Below are 5,834 nucleotides of genomic sequence, written 5' to 3'. Positions count from 1 at the left end.
GAGGACTTGAAGTATTGTCCCATTTGCAAGTCTTCCAGGTATGTTGTGGTAGACAAAGGTATGGGTGAGAAGAAGCAGACCAAAATACCCGTTAATGTTCTTCGGTATATGCCAATCGTACCAAGACTTCAACGTCTTTTCATGGTCAAAGAGACAGCTAGACATATGACATGGCACAAAATGGGCAAAAGAACCGAACTAGATGCAGATGGGAATGTGATGATGGTGCACACATCGGATGGTGACGTGTGGAAGCGCTTCGATGCATTACATAAGGAAAAATAGGCAGATCCAACGCATCCTCGAGTTGCCGTCAGCACAGATGGGTTCAGTGTGTTTGGTCAGACGGCAGCCCAATACATTTGTTGGCCCGTGTTTGTCATTCCACTCAATCTCCCCCCCCGGGCAAATTATACAAAGAAAGAACATTTTCCAGATGTTGATAATTCCAGGGCCCAACTATCCAGGGAAGAATATGAATGTGTACATGCAGCCGCTGAAGAACGAATTGCAAGAAGGTTGGGATAATGGGTTCAAGACATACAACGCCTTTAGCAAACAGAACTTCATAATGCGTGGCTGGTACATGTACTCGACGCATGACTTGCCAGCGTATGCGCTATTTGTTGGCTGGTGTGTGCATGGAAGGTTCCCGTGCCCCACATGCAAGGGAGCTCTTGAGTTTCGTTGGCTGACAGCAGGGCACAAGTATACTTGCTTCGACTTGCATAGATTGTTTCTAGATCCTCGCCATAAGTTTAGGAAAGACAAGAAGAACTTCATCAAAGGTAGAGTTGTCAAACACTCTACACCACCTTGATAGGCCAATAGACCCTAGATCAGTTAAACGCTCTCGAGCAAGATCCAGAGCATCTAGGGTATTTCAAGGGGTATAATATGGAACACGCCTGGACTCACAAGACATGCTTCTGGGATCTGCCTTACTTCAAAGACCTCCTTTGCCCACTCAACATCAATGTGATGCATACTGAAAAGAATATCGCCGAAGCCATTTTTGGTACATTGTTCGACATAGAGGGGAAATCAAAGGATAATACTAAGGCTAGAGTCGATCAATAGGAGCTATGTGATAGATCGTTACAAAACATGCAAGAACTGAAAGGAAAGCGGAACTGGATGAAGCCAAAGGCATGGTTCAATCTTGGAAGGCTAGCTATGAGTGAAATTATTTTGTGGGTGAAAATGCAGTTGATGTTCCCCGATGGGTATGCAGCAAATCTAAAGAGGGGAGCAAGTCTTGAAAAATTGAATATATTTGGTCTAAAAAGTCATGATTGGCACATATGGATTGAGCGGATAATGTCGGTGATGTTGCGTGGCTTCATCCCTGAGGATGAATGGCTAGTACTGGCAGAGCTGAGCTATTTCTTCCGTGTTCTTTATGCGAAAGAATTATCACCTGGTGTCGTGGTTCTAAGCCTGACAGTAGAGTGGGGGTAGGTATGGAGAGGCAAGGTCCTAGCTATGGAGAGGTTGTAAGCACAAAAGATGTACGAGTTCAGGCCCTTCTCGGAAGAAGTAACAGCCCTACGTCTCGGAGCCCGGAGGCGGTCGAGTGGATTATGAATGTATAGATTACAAGGTGCCGAACCCTTCTGCCTGTGGAGGGGGGTGGCTTATATAGAGTGCGCCAGGACCCCAGCCAGCCCACGTAGGAGAAGGTTTAAGGTGAGTTAAGTCTGGGGCGTTACTGGTAACGCCCCACATAAAGTGCCTTTACTATCATAAAGTCTACTTAATTACAGACCGTTGCGGTGCAGAGTGCCTCTTGACCTCCTGGTGGTCGAGTGAGTCTTCGTGGTCGAGTCCTTCAGGCCAGTCGAGTGTGTCCTCGTTGGTCGAGTGAGTCCTCGTTGGTCGACTGGGAGGCGACCTCTTCTAGGGATGTCCTAGGGTAAGTTACTTGGGACAGGTCCGTGACCCTACCCTAGGTACATAACCCCATCATTAGCCCCCGAATGGATTGAGGCTTTGAGTGAAGAAGGAGTTGATGTCGTTTCCGATTAACCTTTGCGCTCTAGTTGTGCGCTGTTCTGGATCAAAGAATCTCTTCGTTGACAGGGAGCAATTCGTCTTCGGTCGACTCGATCCATTCTATTTTTGCGTCGAGTGATCTTTCGAGCTTCGTCGATCTCCGAGCGACGGATCGCCGGAATCACCGCGTCTGACAGACTGATTTGTTGTTCGCGGATTCTGCGGGGTGCGAAATTTGGGGGCGCGCGCGAAGCGGGGCAGACCGCGGCGTTCGGATGGGACGGGGCGTAGACGCCTCGATCTCCGCGCCGCCTTTTTCGCCACGTATCCAGTCCTCATAACTGCTCACAGATATGATTAGATCGACCGGGCCCACACGTTAGCCACTCGGAAGGGACCTTATAAATGTGCCCGGCGAGGATTTCTGTGCTGCGCCTCAGCATTCTCCCTCTCTCCCTCTGCTCCCTTCCTCCCTGCTCAGCGTGCCCGCTCTCGCCTCCGCACCGCTTCCCTTCGTGCATCTCACCGGCGACCATGGCCAAGGAGAAGACGGCGGCGCTGGAGCGTGCCAAGAAGGCATCGGCATCGGAGAAGGCGAAGGGGAGATCCACCAGCCGCAGAGGATCCTCGTCCAGATCCCGCCTGCCGAAAGGCTGGGTCCAAGGCGACTGGATCCAGTCGACCATCACGGAGAAGGACCTCCTCGACATGGCCAACGAGGGCTTGATCCCTCACGGAGCTGCGAGGTTGCCGGGGAAGGAGTGGCAGCCACAGCCAGAAGAGGGTGAGTGTGTGCTTCTGGCCACTCATGTCGATCGGGGGTTTTCCTTGCCACCAAGCATTTTCTTCCATGGTTTCTTGAATTTCTTTGGAGCGCAGCTCCATCACTTTACTCCAAACTCCATTGCCTATCTCGCTGCATTCGTGTCCATGTGTGAGGGTTTCTTGGGCTGTCGACCGCACTGGGGCTTGTTCAAACGTATCTTCACGTGTCGCTCTCAGACCGTGAAGAAGGCGAGCCCAGGTGACGAGAAGACCCGAGTCGTCCAAATGTGTGGGGGCTTGGGAATTCAGGTGAGGAATAATAGCACCTTCCCGCCCATGTCCTTCCCCGAGTCCGTCAGAGGCTGGCAGTCGACTTGGTTCTACTGCCAGGTCCAGTCGACGTCAGGGCAGTCGAGTGGACTCCCTCCGTTTACCATGGACCGAGTGAACAAGCCCTCCTCTCTGAAGCTGATTCCGGAGGAGAAAGCCGACGTGAAGATGTTGATGGAGCGCGTGGTGCAGCTGGTTCGGGACGGTGTGACAGGCATGGACCTCCTGGAGGTTTTCCTCAAGCGTCGCATCCAGCCTCTCCAGTTCAGGAGCCACTGCATGTGGTTGTACTGTGGGCCCGAAGACGAGACTAGAGTCCATCCAGAAGAAGTCGACGATGTCACTCTGGAAAGATGGATGGCAGCCGTTACCGGAAACAGGGACAACCCGCGCGGAGCCAGAAGGATTCCTCCACTCGACCACAGCAGCATCCCAAACAAGGTACACTTGCTCTGCTTTCCATTGTGTCCTTGTCGTATTCATTTCTGCTAACCCTGTCGACTGGTCGACTGATCCTTGTTTGGGCGACTGCTAGGCCTTCACCGAGCTGTACTCGATGCCCAATGGGGCACAAGCTTCGACCGAGGAGGGCGAGGCGAGCGGGGGCGAGGCGAGCGGGGGCGAGGCGAGCGGGGGCGAGAGCCAGGAAGAGGAGGAATGGGACTCGGATGCTGTAGGGGATGATGACGACGATGAAGATGATGAAGGTGATGAAGATGACATCGAGGACGAGGAAGAAGAGGAAGAGGAGGTCGTTCCACCGCGCTCAGAAAGGCGGTCGAAGCTTGTCCACGACCCTTCGACCGAACGTGGTAAGGGGGTTGCGACCGCCACCCAGTCGACCAAGCGCCCCCGGACCACCTCTCCGGCGCCGACTGAAAAGGCGCCGAAGCAGCCCAGGGCGGCCTCATCGAAGCCGACCAAGCTCCTGCCGAAGATGAAGGTGTCCATCCCCACCATTTCAGGGTAATTGTGTTGCTCATATTTTCTTATTCTTGTGCGAACTTTATCTTTGATCGACGCTGAGGTTAGTCGACTGATCCTTTGGAGTTGTAGTGCTGCTACCTCTGAGACTTCGGCCCGGGCCGATGACCACGAGATGGAGGATGCGGCGACTTCGAACCCAGGTACTGTATTCTTAACACCGTTTTTAGTCGATTAACTCGCGACTTCTGATCCTGATTCTTCTTCGCAGTTCCGCCCCATACTGTTATCGATCTTCCTGACGACGACGAGGATGAAGAACTGCTGGCACGCAGGAAGAGTCGGAAAACGCCCGCTAGTAAGGTGCCTCAGGATGCGACGGCGCCTGAGACTCTGACTGTGGAGGAAGGGAACACCACTCGACACACGGTGTCCTTCGCGAGTCCACTGACGAGTGCTCAGCCGTCCTCCCTCTTCACGACTCACCACGTCCCAGAGGACCAAGCTGGCGCAGCGAAGGAGGCAATACGCCAGGCGGGACTCATGATGGAGCAGCTGAAGACCATCCGGGATGCGAGCCAGGCAGCTTATGACGCCAGCTCTGCCCTCCAAAGCAATGTCCAGGTCAGTCGACTGCTGCTTGCTCTGTTGGATATGCTACCAAAAACTTTTCTTTTCCGGGATTTATATTAGTCACCCACTGGGTGTGTCGAATAAACCCCGTGTCAGCGGGGGCACGCTGAGTGCACCCGCTGGGTGTAGTCCCCAAGGCTAAGGTCGACTGCTGGCAGTCGGCCTTAGGCTTTATGATGTCAATCTTTTTGTCAGTCGACTGGTCGACTGGATTTCGCAAACCGGTGGGGGCACGTTGAGTGCACCCACTGGGTGTAGTCCCCGAGACTGTGGTCGACTGCTTGCAGTTGATCACAGTCTTAGAGAACGCGTCTCGCACACTGTTTTTTTTTTTTGAGGTCGACTGGTCGACTTTGTCTTCAACAGGACTAGTGGGGGCACGCTGAGTGCACCCACTGGGTGTAGTCCCCGAGACTACGGTCGAATGCTTGTGTTCGGCTGTAGTCTTAGAAACGTGTGTTTTTCCCTTTTCACTCGGAAGTGAATTATTTTTGACATTTAGTCGATTGGTTCTTCGCAGAACTCTTGTGATCTTGTGACTCGCTACTCAGAACTGGAACAGAAGCATACTCAAGTCGAGCTGAGCTTGAAGCTGGTTCAGGAGAAGCTGACAAAGGCAAAGGAGGAGACTGAAGGTATGTTTGGTGAGACCTTGACGACTACTTTTCCTCTTGCTTGTTTCAACATCTGATCTTGCTGTGTCTTGCAGGTAAGGTAAGGGAGGCCCAGCAGAAGAAAGACCTTGAGCTAGCTGAGAAGATCAAGCTTGCTGACGAGAAGTTAGCTTCAGTCACCAAGCTCGAACAAGACAATACCAACCTGAAAACTGCTCTTGGGATTGCCAACAAAGAAGTCAGTCGACTGAGAACTGACAAAGCTGCCTTGACCGACCAAGTCAGCAAATTGACTGAGAAGAAGACTGAACTGGAGGCCTTCCTGAGTGGCTTTGCCAAGAAGCTGTTTCTTATGCTCGAAGGTAAACCTCCATGTTTGGCAAATATTTCCAACTGTGGCTTCTTCCATTCGACTATCCCCTTGACTTAGTGATCACCCTTGCAGAATTTTGTCAAAACTTTGAAGAAGAAACCAGCCGACTGGAGCCAAACCTTGACCCTGTCAATTCTCCGGTGAATGACGAGGTTGCCATGGATATTTTCCGACTGGAGTCTCGCGTTGCAGCTGTCGTG

The 5,834-nt window shown here is 52.3% G+C and overlaps 1 long non-coding RNA gene across 1 annotated transcript; it reads left to right on the top strand.

Annotated features, from left to right (window-relative positions):
* The first annotated feature begins 4,578 nt into the window (after positions 1–4,578).
* On the top strand, positions 4,579–5,412 carry LOC123115753 (uncharacterized). The gene is made up of 3 exons (XR_006456714.1): positions 4,579–4,638; positions 5,168–5,282; positions 5,357–5,412. It is a non-coding gene; the product is annotated as an uncharacterized lncRNA (long non-coding RNA).
* The last annotated feature ends 422 nt before the right edge of the window (positions 5,413–5,834 follow it).

Source organism: Triticum aestivum, chromosome 5B (assembly GCF_018294505.1).
Source record: "Triticum aestivum cultivar Chinese Spring chromosome 5B, IWGSC CS RefSeq v2.1, whole genome shotgun sequence".
In the NCBI taxonomy this organism is placed as follows: Eukaryota; Viridiplantae; Streptophyta; class Magnoliopsida; order Poales; family Poaceae; genus Triticum; species Triticum aestivum.
This window is presented reverse-complemented; position numbering and strand designations above follow the sequence as displayed.